Below are 15,634 nucleotides of genomic sequence, written 5' to 3'. Positions count from 1 at the left end.
AAATTCAGGTGTCTGGTGTTGATTTGTTTTCCCGATCTCAAAAACATGAAGAAAGTGGGATTTACTGACTGAACCCAAACCTCTTACCTGGAGATGGAATGATCTTCTAATTCCTGCGACTGCATGGGTTGTTACTTGATCGGTCTCTGCAAATGAATACACTGGATGGCTATGAGATTATTGTATCATTCCAACTATTAGCAGATTCAATACTTCAAAATGATCTCAACACAATTTTGCTTGCAGAGTATTGACAGTATGTCCAATTTGAGTTTTGACAACTCCTGGTATCTTAAATAGTCTAGGTCTATGAACAGGTAAAAAATAAGCTAGATCCGGACCAGAGGTACACCAATCGCGATCGTAGTTCTGGGCCCAAATTAGATGAAACTTCACCAGCTTGGTCACTAGGCTATTTTAAGACTACCTACTAGACACTTTTGTATTTGGACTCAAAAAAGTCAAGTTTTTACCATTTCTTGGTTGGAAGTGCTTGTTTTTCCAAATTTATCAGTTTGACTTGATTTTGATGTTTGATTTGGGATTTGAGAGATACCTGGGGTTGTCCTGTGTACAGGCTATCCCTCTGTATGGTTCCTTCCCAGTTTTGATGTGTTTTGGTCTACTGAAAGTCAATTTCTAAGCCAGTTTAGCAATTTTTGACTTGGATCTGTATTCAAATGGTTTGAGAGGTACTTTGAGGTTTCTGGCTCTAGGTCCTTTAGACTTTTATATTTGTATACACCTGGGGATCCCACAAATGAAATTTGGACAAAATCTGGCACTTAGGTACACTGATTGCGATCGTACTTCTGAGCCCAAATCAGACCAAATTTGGCATGCTTGTAGACATTGATGTTTTAAGGCTATCCCCAAAGTCTTTTTGCATTTGGATCACCAAAAGCCAAGATTTTGCACTTTTTGGGTCTGTCAGGCTAGTTTTACCCAAGTGGCCTGATTTCCTTGATTTTTGATGTTTTTGGGTGTGGTTGCTTTAGACAAACTTGTTTAGAATCTTATCAAGAAGGCACATGTCAAATCTTGTACAATTCTAACACTGAGGTACACCGATCGCGATCGTAGTACCTGGGCCAAATCTGATGAAATTTTGTCTGCTCCCTCTAACAAGTGTTTCCTAGTGTTTTGTGCTACCACTTTGTGATTTGAATCAATATCAATCCTGTTTGGTCAGATTTTTAGAATTTCAGAGTCTTATGGCTTTTTTGGCCAAAGTTATGGTTTTTCTGGTTTTTTGGCTCTGACTTTTGCCCCAAATCTGACTGGAATGTGATTTACTTATCCTACTCCTAAATACAAAAATGAAAGAATATAAGGAGATGAATCAAACAAAACAAACACGACGGATTTCGGGTGAGATTTCAGTACTCAATCGAATTAGAGAAATTGAAGAGCAAAAATGCTTTAACACTCTCACTCACAGCTCCCTAAATCTCCTAAGAGAGGATCTAGCCGATCCACTGGCTCTAGACTCCACTAAGCTCTAAACCCTTATCTAGCAGCCTAACTGAGGTGTAAAATGGATTTGTGGATTGATATTTTTTAAGGAGTCTAACTACGCACTCGGTCACTCATCACCTAAGGTACATTCCCCAGCAACGGCGCCAATGTTTGCGGGTCACTGCGACAGACGTCCATAGCATAGCTCTCAAGCATCAACATATTTATCAATACAGGGGAAGCGACTCAGATGAGGCATGGAAACTCACTAGGGTGTCATTCCTAATTAAGTGAACTCGAAGAGATGCAACTACTAACTCTACAAGCAAATCAAACGCATTACCGCCAAGTAATCTGCCTATGTCCTCCTACACAGCTCTCCAGTCATCACGCCTGTTTACCATGCAAATCATATCGGAATCGCACGAAACTTGAAGGGAAGCTACAAGGGATTATCAGGAACATATCCTATCACTGTCACAGCATTCTAGAGAGGTACAACAATCGCGATCGTTTGTCCCAAAGTCAGCAAAAACAATGACGAACAGGTGATTCTAATGGGTCGTTTTAGGGTCCCTAAAGCCCCTCCTAGGGTCAAAACAACATAAAACACGCATATAGACACTCAAAACAATGATTTAAGGCCTCAAACTCGTAGTTGAAAACCTACACCAAATCTTGAATGATTACACTTGAATGGAAGAGCAAGATGAGAGGAACACAATGCAATAAACAAATCTGAATTTGGATTACCGTAGCCGCAATGGCGAAGATTACAAGTTTGAACAAGAAGGAGCTCTCAAATGTACGCTGTCTTCTCAGTTCTGCATAAAAAAGATTATCCTTAAACTTACAAAAAATGACCTTTATAGATTAGGTCTTTACAAATGGCTTGTCCGGCCATAAGCTCCTAAACTTCTAACTGTCTCTCTAATATACAATTGCTCCCATAAGAATAATCATACATCCTTTGACAAATTCCCGGCTTAGAGATGCTTCCTTACAAAAGAATTTTACAATGGTTTCTCAAAAAAATATGATCCTTTTGGAAACGGCCGCTTGTTGCTTCGTCCGCCAAACATGCTTTCTCTATTGCACCAAAAAAATCGATCACCCATGCCTTGGGTTTATGCAAACAATTTTGTACAATTTCATGCTCGAGAATATAGTACTTCTCCAAAAGTACTAATGAGCAATGCTTCTTTTATGACTCTCATGATCACATTGCATTGACGGTTTTCAAGAACATTTTTCCCAATTATGGTCACATTCTCCACAAAAAAACAAGGTGGCTTGGATTTTTTCCCCATGCCGTCATTTTACATCAATAACGCAGTCCAAATATGTAATATGTGCATTCAAATATCCTGAAATTGTGTTTTTGCACCGGAAATTTACCACTTTCATACAAAAATTCTTTTATCATTGACGAACTTCATAGCAATAGTATGGGAATTGTCTCCTAGTAATCAAAGAAATAGTTTATATTTTTTGAATATTACACATCAATATCTCACTTATGAGTAACTGCGAGCTTGAGCTTGAGCTCTGCAATTGAACCCCCGATCTTTGAAATGGTTGTGCAACACATGGCAACTGCATAGTAACCTGTCCGCCATGGGTTCAGAAACCTCAGAGCGCGAGACTATACTGTTGGTTTTTCTTTTGCCTTCACAATAGGTCAGCAAAACTTGGTTTGCTGTTGTGTGGTTGCTCATCTGCGCTGCATCCCCTGATTCTGGTCAAGGCAGTTACGCTATCGTCTTGCCTTGCCACTGTTATGGTTCAATACCTGTTGATGCGCGAGCCGGTGAAACTCTTTTAACCGTGCAAAAATGGTTAAACAAAACGTGCGATACAAAGGGGTTGAACCCGTCTTCATATCACGAGCACTCTATTTCCACTTCGGTAACCGCTTCACCATCTCCTCCTCGGTGATTTGATGTCGTTCCCATCTCTTTAAGAAGAGACATTAGCAAGGATCGCCATGTGTTATGAGGGAGAAGAGATGGCGGTGTTTGGAGGTTAGAGAGAAAGAGCATGAGGGAAGAAGGAGAGATGGAGAGAGACACAAATAGATTTCAAACTTGTTCCTTCATTGAGATTATCAATTACAACATAAGGACTTTCTTTTATAGCTTTCCCATGCCCCTTGGCACTTCCCTCAAGGTGCCTCTTCATTCCTCCAATAGACCTTAGTCTAAAGCTTAGGGAATAGTGCACTATATATTAAGGTTTAACACATACAGAAGGTTAAATATTTGTCTCGTTTCATATCTTTGTCATCGTAGCTATTGCATCCATTGTAGCAGTTAAGAATGGTCCCTTGGAGTGGTCTCGTGACTATGACGATGTTTTTGACAGAGTCAAAGAAGTTTTGATTACACCACCCTTTATGCAAGCTCTTGACTGGGAGAAGGAGTTTCATGTTAACCTATCAGTGGGAGATGATGCCATTGGGGCCATGTTGTTGCAAAAGGGGAAGGAATCTCAGTATATGAAGCCTGGTCATTATGCTAGCAGAGTGAAAACTCCTCATGAAAGAGATTTCTCTAAAATTGAACTAGTGATGTCCATTATGATTTATGCTTGCAGAAGATTCAGGCATTACTTGTTTCACAAGTCATTCACTTTTCTTACCAATTACTCATTTCTTCCTCAGCTCTTCAATAATTCTAATATATAAAAAATAGATGAAATGGTTATAACTTTAGGAGTTTCAGTTCACCTTTTTGGTAGAAGAGAGTATTGGGGCTACCTTGGCAGATTTACTCACTTATAAAGATACTCCGGTTTTGGTTAAAGAAGAGGTAGTTTGAAAGAAGAAATTCAAGACTCTTGCCATATTTGATGCTTCACTGCTATATTTGGACGGCTCTTATCAAAGAAGTCATGATGCTGCTTTGGGGGGCATTGTCATTTATGATGCACAAGGAAAACTTGTAAGGAAGCAAGGACTGAAACTTGATGCAAAAAGTAAGAATGAAGTAGAATACATGGCTCTTGAAGGTGGTATGTACATCTGTTTACATTTGGGAATTAAATGCTTACAGATTAAAGGATATGCCTTGTTGGTCGTGAAGCAAGTATTGGGAGTATGGAAGAATAAGAATCCTAAACTGAAGAATTTATGCTTCAAGGTGAAATCGTTGCTCAAAAAGTTTGAAGCATGGAGTTTGTAGCATATTGAGAGGTCTTAGAATGAAGAAGCTCATGATGTTGCCAAATAAATGATCACTTGTGTGTTTGTGTTGAAGGAAAATGCCCCTTTATATCATGGGAGAGAAGTGTTATCAAAGGAGATGGATTTTTTGTTGACAGGTGTTCTACTTGAAGGTTTACCATCCTCCAAAAAGTATGCTTTTATAAGAAAAGCTAGAAAGTATAAAATGCTTGAGGATGTGCTTTATATGAAAGGAAGTTATTTAGTTTTGTGTTGTGTGCCCTGGAAAGAGGAAATTTTACAAGATTCTGGAAGAAAATCATGAGGGATCTTGTGGAGGCCATTTTGCCATGAAGATCATGTTGCATAAAATTTTGCAAGAAGGAGAATTTTGAAGCCCGAATTAGGTATACCTAGATTTTGTTATTGCATTAATTTGAGTTTTCATGTTTCATTTAGATGGGGCATTTAAAGATTCTCTTTTGTCATTCTCTCGTGTCTTTGTGCACTCTATTTCACCCTCCACTATTCTCCCTCTCTCTCTATATTCTCACAATGCGGTGCACACTTATATTCACCCTCCACATTGTTGGAATTAGGGTTGCAAAGAAACACACATAGCTTGGAGAAGACGAAGGAAGCTCAAGGCACACAATAAAGAGTGTGTTACTTAGTGTGCAATGGAAAGATAGATAGCCCTAGAGTGATGGGCGTATATATAATGCACGGGGGAAAAAACCTCTTGAAGAGGGAAAAAATGCCCCGGCGTCCTAGTGTGTTCACACACATCACTACCACATGTATATGGTAACAAATCCCCCTTGGAGTGATGCGGTGAACGAGAGCTGGCACATGAGTAAAGGGAAGTTCCATGCCCCGAGGACAGGATCAGTCCACAAAGGGGAGTAAGCCCAAAGCTTTGCGGAAAGCTTCCAGCTTCTCACGAGACAATGCCTTTGTGAAAAGATATGCAAGGTTGTCCTGTGTTGGTACATAAGCCAAGCTGATCTCTCCTACTGAGAGCCTCTCCCTGACATAGTGGTAATGCACCTCAATGTGCTCTGTGCGAGCATGAAAAACTGGGTTCAATGCGCTTTGACTGTCAGTGTAGATAGTGTTGGCAGTGTCCTGTCCAACACCCAAATCAGCCATAAGGCGTCTAAGCCATACACACTCAACCGTAGCTATGAAGATTGCCCTGTACTCAGGCTCACAACTCAAAGTGGCCACAATAGGTTGATTCTTGCTCAACCATGATATACATGAACTGCCAAGCATCAAACAAAAACCACTTGTGGACACTCGCGTGTCAAAACAACCAGCCCAATCTGAATCCGAAAAAGCATGTAAGTCTGGCAGCAATGATCCCCCCTTGGGATAAAACAAGCCAAGATATAAAGTGCCACTAAGGTAGCAGAAAATCCTCTTGACAGCCTGCCAATTCTTAGACCCTGGGCTATGCATAAATCTGCTGACCTGTGAGACTGCAAACTGAATATCTGGCCTCGTGTTGCATACATAAATGAGGCAGCCAAGAGCAGTTTGGTAAAGAGTGACATCAGCAGGATCACCAGCATCATGTAGACTCAACTTCAAACCTGTTTGCATGGGAGTGGCAATAGGTTTGCGATCCTCAAGTCCAAACTTACATAGCAATGTCTCTATGTAACTTTTCTGACACAAGGCAATACCACCATCACACTGCTTAAACTGTATACCCAAGTAATGATGCAACAGTCCCAAATCTTTCATCTTGAAAGTAGCATTCAAATAAGCCTTAAATTCAGCAATATGTCTCTCATTTGGTCCAGTGATCAGCAAATCATCGACATAAAGAACCACAATGAAAAGTACATCACCCTCACGCTTTACATACAATGCGCTCTCTGTTGGACTGTTACGAAAGCCTCGTTTGACCAAATGAGTGCCAACTTTCTCATACCAAGCACGAGGAGATTGCTTCAACCATACAAAGCCTTCTTACATCTGCACACTTTGTCCTCTTGTCCTTTTATGACAAAACCACGAGGCTGCATTACATAAACTTCCTCAAATATGTCACTAATCAAGAAAGCAGTAACAATGTCTGATTGATGTATATCCCAACCAAAATGAGCTGCCAATGCACATAGAAAACACACAATACTCATAAGAAAAGTGGGATCAAAAGTCTCTTCATAATCTATGACTTTTTGCTGTGCATAACCCTTTGCAACAAGTCGATCCTTATGGCAATCGATCTCACCATCCGGCTTGCGTTTCAACTTGTAAACCCACTTCGTACCAATGGCCTTTTGGCCAGGGGGCAAATCACATAAAGTCCATGTGTCATTTTCTATAAGTGCATCATATTCTGATTGCATGGCAGCCATCCAATTTTCTGAATTCTGTGCTTCATCAAAAGACAGAGGCTCCTCAACATCATGTAAACTAGACACAGTCAAATCATAACAATCTAATGCATAAGATGCATGGCGAGATCCTGAACGAGTACGACTAGACAAAGGTGCATCCAATTTATTGTCACGCAAAGTGTGCACCAGCCATTTTGGCATACCTCTAGCCTGCTCATTTCCAGCCCTTTCCTCATCACGTACATCATGTAAATCTTCATCAGTAATAGGATGATCTAAAACATTTTCAGAAACCCCCATAGGATGTACATTTGCCCTATTGGAACTTACATTCGTATTTCCACCACTGAAAAGAGGCAACAAAGTGTCATAAATGTCCTGTGAGCTTACATTACTGTCTCTAGTACATGACAGTAAGGGCTGAACAAAATCTTCCACAAACGCTACATCCCGAGAGACCAGAACACGTTTTGTTTGCGGATGATATAACATGCAGCCTTTGCTCTCAGAACTATAACCAACAAAAATACATTTGAAAGCCTTATCATCCAATTTTCTGCGCTGCACTCGTGGCACCAAAGTATATGCCAAACAGCCAAAAACACGCATGTGCTCAAGAGAAGGCTTTCTATCATGCCATGCTTCATATGGAGTAATAAACTGCAAAGCTTTCGTAGGACACCTGTTAAGTACATACGTGGCACACATGATGGCCTCAAGCCAAAAAGAATGCGGCAAAGCTTGACTTTTGACCATACATCGTGCCATTTCCATTAGTGACCTGTTTTTCCTCTCAGCAACACCATTTTGCTGAGGTGTATAAGGCACTGTACATTGGTGTTTTATCCCACGACTAGCCAGAAATGCATTAAATTCATGAGACATATACTCCCCCCCTCGATCGGAATGGAGGGTGCCCATAGTACATTTCGAGACATTTTCAGCCATAGCCAGAAATTGTTTGAAGCACATAAAAACTTCAGACTTCGCTTTAAGCGAAATTACCCATGCATGCCTAGAGTAATCATCAATGAAAGTCACAAAGTACAGGTAATTGCCCAAGGACGGAGTTTGCATGGGCCCACAAACATCACTATGCACAAGCTGCAACCTGTATGTGGCCCGAACTGAACCATCCTTCGGAAACTTAGAACGCTGCATCTTACCAAAAATACAGCCTTCACAAACATGTTTGACAAGTGCTTCAAGAGGCGGCAAAGAAGCAACCATATCAGATTTCTACAAACGCAGCAAACTGGCAAAATTCAGATGACCAAAACGTGCATGCCAAAGTTTTGCATCTCAAATAGCCCGTGAATATGCAACAGCATTTGCAAAATTTTGTCTACACTTGTCATACAAAGTGAGCTTATACAGCCCACGACACAAAAGGCTAGATGCAACAATTTCATCACCAAAAATGAGATCATGAACTGTACATCCGTCATCCACAAATTTGACTACAAGTCCAAGTCTAGCAAGTGCGGATACAGACAAGAGATTCTTCTTGATCCCAGGTACATAAAGTGCATCAACAAGTATCAAAGAACTGTCATTTGCAGCCGTAAGCACAATCTTTGCAACTCTCTGAACCGGATTAGAGGCATTGTTGGCACAAGTGACTGAATTACCATGAGGGACAGACTCGAGAGAGGTGAATAATTCACGATGTGAGGTAATGTGCTTTGTAGCAGCACTGTAGAAATACCACACATGTGAGTCTGCAGCAACTGACAAGCATGCATCATGGACAGCAGGATTGTAAGTGCACTGTGCGCTAAAATCCCATTCTACATCAACATTAGCAACACTGTCTCCTTTCACAGAAGACTCAACAATGGCTGCATTTGTAGTGGAACCAGCATTTACAGTGGAACCACCCTCTTTCTTCTTAGCCTCTTTGGGCTTCAACTTAGGACACGACTTGATCAAGTGATCATTGGCTTTACAATAATGGCAATGCATCTTCCTTTTGCCCTTATCACCAGAATTTCCAGACGAATTGCTCCGAGCAGAACCATTAGGAACATATTATTTTCCACTCGCAGCAGAACCATAAGAAGTGGTTGCATTGCTGTTACCACCCTTTCTTTGAGAAGCAATAAAAGCCTATTCAACTGCACTCTATCTAGTCCTATTTTTTCTGGAAAGTGACTCTTGCAACAGCAATGTGCATAATGCATCAAAATTGACAACTTCTGGATTTCCTTGGGTCATAAGTCTCCAAGTACTAGCAAAAGTCTGGTAAGAATCTGGTAAGGCATCAAGAACAGTCTGCACAAGGGAACTGTCTGAAATAACTTCACCTGCAGAAATAAGTTGCTCATTGATATCCTTGACACTAGCAAGGAAAGTGTCCATATCATCTTCCTCATGCATAATCTTCGACTCCAGCTCTTTACACAACAAAGCAATTTTAGCCTCATTGTGGCTTGCATAAAGACCTGCTAGAATATCCCAAGCCTGTTTTGCAGATTTTGCTGAATGGATATGAGGAACAATGGTGCGCTTCACAGACAACGCAATCAATGCATGAGCCTGCGCATCCTTAACATCCCAATGAGCTTGTTCTGTCGTAGGCAAAACAACTCTAACAGCTGCAATCCTTGCAGCTAGACCTGCAACATCCGCAACATCGCCTACATCCTATGAACCAGGACGTACATCAATGCCCTGCACAATGTTCCAGACACGCTTTGACACAAGAACATGTTGCATCATATAAGCCCACATAGGGTAGTTGTCCCCATCCAACCTGTCCTCAGCAGCAAACATCTTGAACACATCTGTGTTGTTGTTGTTAGCCATGGTAAATGATGCACCTGATGTGAAAACTTCCCAAAAATAGGAGAAATGGAGCGGGAACAACCTATGCTATATAGCACAAACCGTAGAAGACTATAAGGCACCTGTCATGCAGAAAACAGCACTGACAAAAATTCTGCACAAAATGACGAAATAGCTTGTGCAGTACTGCCTGTAGTGGAAACGGAGGCTGAAATGAGCCCTCTGGATGCAGTTTGGCTAACGGCCTAAACTCCATGCTAGGTTGGGCATTGCGAACTCTTCCCCTATACAAATGCTTTTGCATATCTAATATATATTTAAAATGGTATAGAAGTGTAAATTGTATATTTTGTGAATAGACCCCTGTGGAGGGTATCTCTCAATGCACACCAAAATGCAAAAATGAAGCCCATCTCCACATCAAATAAAATCACTCAAGGAAGGAGGGAGCTTCATGAATTAGAAAAAAATTTCAAAGCTAAAGACCAACCTTAAAGACAAACTTGAAGACAACCCTAACGACCAAATTGCACGTGGTTATATCAAGGGACGACACGAGCTAAGAAAGTGGGAGTGTTTGGTTGTTTTAGCACATGAGCACCACCTAGCCAGACACTTAGCTGGACACCACATTTGTACTCTATTATTTTTCCAAGCTAGTGTAGCTATACAGTGTGTAAATACTAATTTCAAAGTAGGAAATCTCTTCCTTAATTTGAAATTCTTTCATGATATGTGTGTGGCCCATGTGAGCTTGCCACTATCCATTTAGAAAGCCCTAGGTATAAAAGACAATTGAGCAACGAGACAAGACATAGGCAAATTTTTTGATCATGGAGTGGTAATCTACTTATTGAGTTGATGCATTTTCTTGTTAGGTTCACTTCTTGAGGAGTGAAAACCTCAAAGAGTCTCTGTGCCCCATGCAAGTCACTTCCTTGAGTATTGACATATTATGTTAGTGCCAGATAGCTATGCTACAAATGTTCGTTGTGGCAACCCGCTGGCACAAGTACACACATAGATCTATTGGAATCCACACTCCAATCAAAACTGCATGCACACACAAAGAATAGAGGGCAATCACACAAGAGGGAAATATTAATTGCTAATTAGCTAAGATCTAGTTAATCAAGCATCATAGGTAATCCTAAGCGAGAGTGAAAGAGGCAACACTGATTTGTGTTAATCAAGTCACGTGATCAAGTAGTTCAAGGACTCCATAGACACACCTCATGAACTCTCATGGATGTGTCACACACCCCAACAAACCTCCCTATGTGTATCATAGTAGCACCCAAGTACTAACTATCCTCCCATGGAGAATTTAACAACAGGGTGTAGGAACAAACTCCTCTCCCTAGAGAATTTAACAGCAGGGTATAAGACAAATACACCTCCCCTAGAAAATGGTAGGCAACAAGGTGCTAGGTCCAAGACGTGGTGCTTCCTCTGATATTGGAGGTCAAAGATGAATGCATATTGCAAATCTTCAAAGTGTTTTCTCGTTGTCACTATTGATTGTAGAGTGTCAATGTCATTGATGCTTCTTCTCCCCACAAAATGTGTCATCAAAGGAGCGTCAGAGTGAATGTTGATGGTGGCATGGCATAAAAATCAATTTTTATGTGTGCAAGTGAGGATGGTCTTACCCAAAACCGGGCAGTGTCTAATCCTGGTACAAATATTCTTTTTCTAGAGCCCATTATGATTGGACTTTGTATACATGAAAAAGTGAGAAGTTTGTGCAAATGAAAAAAAGAAAGCTTCAAGAAAATGCATGGCTTAGTGCTACTAGGGCTTGTAATAATCTTAAAATTTGATGAGACAGGCACCCGCAACCCACCTGGCTATTCAAAACCTCCATCTCCTTTCTCTAGATTTCAATTCATGCCCTCTTAGCTAGCCGTGATTTCTTCCTTGCTCTTGAATAGATCACCTTTTCCTAGCACAAACCCTATAGCCACGTGACTGTTCAGTCCGCAAACCATAGTCAATGCACTCCAAGAGACCACTTTCTATGCATGAAGTTGATCCAAAGCTTTTTGAGATTTCGTGACATTGCTAGATTCATTATACATACCATCCAAGGACAACATGTTTCACCAAGAGCCCCTAATTTTAGTGACCTCATCATTAATAAACCTTCCCAAGGTGGTGTCTAGAGATTAATGATGCGTCAACTTAATATGGTACAAGATTTGAGTTATGAACATATCTACTTGAGGCACAAAGCAGTTACGAATTAGTGTGAAACACCATAGCTAATGAAACATTAGCCAAACTCCTGTAAAGGAATTTGACTCAACAATAGTCCACAAAAATCAAGTGCCTACATGGTTGCACAACAAATCATATGTTTGGATGTGTGGAGCATTTTGAATGTGAGAGCTTGATTAGAGAGGATTACATTCAATAAAAAGCAATGAAGGATAAAGATTACTTTTGAGAACCATTTTGTGCGGATTCATTTGAGCCATTTTGATGGGACCAAATCTTGGATACTCTAGATGTGTGCGTAAATGAAACAATGTGGGAAAGGAACTCTCTTCCCACATATATCCCTATAGTGTTTACATCATGACCAAATGATTGGGAAGGACTGCATATCTAGCTAGGTATGGTTGGGGGTAGGGGACTATCAACATCTACCTTGGGATGGCAATCTCATGCCCCCAACTGCACCTAGCTAGGTATATAGTCCATCCATTCATAGCTCATACTGCTATCGATATCCACAATATGTGAATCACAATGGCAATGTATCTAAAGCATTCTGTGATAGCCAATAGCGTTAGCCTTTACAAATAGCCTTGACTACTATAGACATAAGATGTATCATATCTACCTTGCATGGCGGTTACCAATCTCATAAAGGTCAAAATTGACACCGCACGTGAGTACCTTTGATTTTCTCCATAAACAAGTAAGACCACAAGAGAAGCTATAAAAATTGTCAAGATTGTCAGCAAGCCATCTCCATTCCTTCACAAGCACAGACACATGCCGCATGTGCATGGATGAACATGGGGTTGGGATAGATATCGAACTCCCTGCCTACATGACAGGGAGCTAAAAAAACCCCCCACACTTTTTTTATTTAATATTATTACCCATTGAAGCTTGCTCAAGCCTTTCTATCTATGCTAGTGGATAGAGTGATAGCCTATCTACGCACATGCCGAGGTTCAAGTGCCCTCACCTGCAAAACTGCACATGCTCAGACCAGCACTTGTTTTGCATGCAATGTGAATGAGCACATTTTGTGTATGTGCATGTGCCATGCTAAACCCGCAATAAGTGTTGAGCATTTAACCTGTAACCTGCAATAGTAGGTTGGCTCCAAGACCACATGGCACTCAGACACACTACCCACATCATACACAGTCCGAAATTTAGTGAGAGCCCAATAAATGGAAATACCTCCACTTTTTTGGGTTTCATATCACTTAGCATCACATGTCTTCTTGTGTTGGGTAATGTGAGGATGTAGCAATGACCTGCATTTTGAGCAATAATATCCATTCATAGTAGAATTTGGCCTCCCTAGTCTATGCATACCAAATCTGGTATGTATGCTCTCCCACTGGGATTTGTTTATTTTTTTGTTGTCTTTATTTTGATTGAGTAGAGACAATGTCTAGCTTGGGATGTTGGAGCTTCCATCCCTTATTAAGATACAATGCCTCTGTTCAAGTTTGTGGCAAGTTTGTTAGAGAGTGAAGGAAAGAAAGGTTGGTGGAAGGTGAGGGGTCACAAACCCCATATGCAATGTACTAGTGTATGGTCTGGTATAAAGAGGTCCATTTCTCAATGAAATTTTATCCAAGTTTGTGTGCATGCGGTGCAATGCTTCTTGTGAACTTATGATTACAGGCACTTAACTCAAAAGATCATGTTTATGAGTCCAAATTAATCCATCTTGGAACCTAATTTTCTTGAGTCACATCTTTTGTTTACATTCTCTCACTTATGCAGTATGGTTAATCTTTACCCATGCTAGTTCACTTGAAGCCATAGCATTTAACATGGTATCAGAGCAATGGTAACTAGGGTTGAGTAGCAATCTTATGGGCATAGGGGTTTAGTAGAAGGAGGTCTTGATTTATGCACAAGGAGAGTTCCTCATCAAGTGTGTGTAGAGCTTACATTTTACCCTTGAATAAGATCTCTTATAGCCCATTGAAATATATGGAGAACACAAAGTTTTTCTTGAGACAAGACTTCAATATGGTGTGGAAGGTTTAAGAGAGTCGAGCAGAGACAAAAGGTCCTTTTTTGTATACGAAGGATGATGGAATTGAAGACATAACACATTGGGTAATGAGGTTTCTGAGTGTTACACCTTCTTGTCCCTTAACTTTGGAAGCAACCTTATAGAGAGAGCATCAGGGTTCCTTGCTTTTGTTGTTTTCACATCTATAGCAATGTCGAGTTTATCACCCCGAGGTCCTTTATGGAGGGACATAAAGGGCATTGGCAAGGAAGATCTGCATGTATTGGGCAAGGTCAAAAGAATCAAAAGCGACAAGATTGAGCTCGGGAATACTTTTCAACATAAAGTTGCAAGTTTGTTGAAGATGGAGCTTCTTGCGATTCTTCAAGAGTTGCAGAGGTAGAATGACGTCAACCTGGCTATGATGGTTTTTAATCGTGATTGGAAGGAGTTTTGGTACAAGATAGATGTATATTTCTACAAGGATATGCTACACTGTCTTGCAAGAGTCAAGTGGGTTCATGATTGTGAGAGACTTTTTAAGGAATTCAAAGTGGAGGGATCGTCACTAGATGGGCTCTTACTAACATAAGTCATGACCACATACCTTGAATGTGGGATGATTGCACAGGCTATGGAAAATTTTGACCAAAAAAAAAAGGTAGCATCTCACCATATGAACTTGCATTTAAGGTTCTCTTAAAATTTCTGAAGAGAATGGGCAGGAAGGAGCTTAGAAACAAAATAAGAAGTGAGTAAATAAGAGTGAGTCCATGGAATTCTATGGAGGGTCATAGAGAGAAAGCACATAAAATTGAAACTCGCTGAAAGTGATGAGAAGGAATGGGTGATGGAGTATGAAGACGAGGAGGAAGTGGAGATTAAGAGGCACCAAAAAGCTGATAAGAGAGCTGAGCATGAAGAAAGTGATGGGAAGGAAGAAAAAATGGAAAGACATCAATGGTCTAGACATGTTGAAAGCGAGAAGGAGGATTCAGAGGAGGAAGAGCAACCATGACCAAAGGAAGGGGACAAGACCAAGGTGGTGGTAGAAGATAGTTTCTTTGCAACATATGTGGACAACCTGTTGGAATTAGGGTTGCAGAGAGACACACATAGATTGGAGAAGACGAAGGAAGCTCAAGGCACTTAGATATCCCTAGAGTGATGGGCATATATACAATGCACGGGGGAAAAAACCTCCTAAAGAGGGAAAAAATGCCCCGGTGGTCCTAGTGTGTTCACACACATCACTACCACATGTATATGGTAACCAATCCCCCCTGGAGTGATGCGGTGAACGAGAGCTAGCACATGAGTAAAGGGAAGTTCCATGTCCTCAGGACATGATCAGTCCACAAAGGGGAGCAAGCCCAAAGATTTGCAGAAAGCTTCGAGCTTCTCACGAGAAAATGCCTTTGTGAAAAGATATGCAAGGTTGTCCTGTGTTGGCACATAAGCCAAGATGATCTCTCCTGCTGAGAGCCTCTCCCTGACATAGTGGTAATGCACCTCAATGTGCTTTCTGCGAGCATGAAAAACTGGGTTCCTCGCAACTTCCAATGCACTCTGACTGTCAGTGTAGATAGTGCTGGTAGTGTCCTGTCCAACACCCAAATCAGCCATAAGGCGTCTGAGCCATACACACTCAACCGT

At 40.9% G+C, this 15,634-nt stretch overlaps 1 pseudogene; it reads left to right on the top strand.

The window, feature by feature from the left end:
• Nucleotides 1-14,189: 14,189 nt before the first annotated feature.
• LOC147450196 (pentatricopeptide repeat-containing protein At1g62350-like) lies at nucleotides 14,190-14,996 on the top strand (annotated as a pseudogene).
• Nucleotides 14,997-15,634: the final 638 nt, after the last annotated feature.

Source organism: Adiantum capillus-veneris, chromosome 9 (assembly GCF_014529385.1).
Source record: "Adiantum capillus-veneris isolate H3 chromosome 9, ASM1452938v2, whole genome shotgun sequence".
Classification (NCBI taxonomy): Eukaryota; Viridiplantae; Streptophyta; class Polypodiopsida; order Polypodiales; family Pteridaceae; genus Adiantum; species Adiantum capillus-veneris.
The sequence above is the reverse complement of the archived record's forward strand: the minus strand, read 5'-3'. Positions and strand labels throughout refer to the sequence as shown.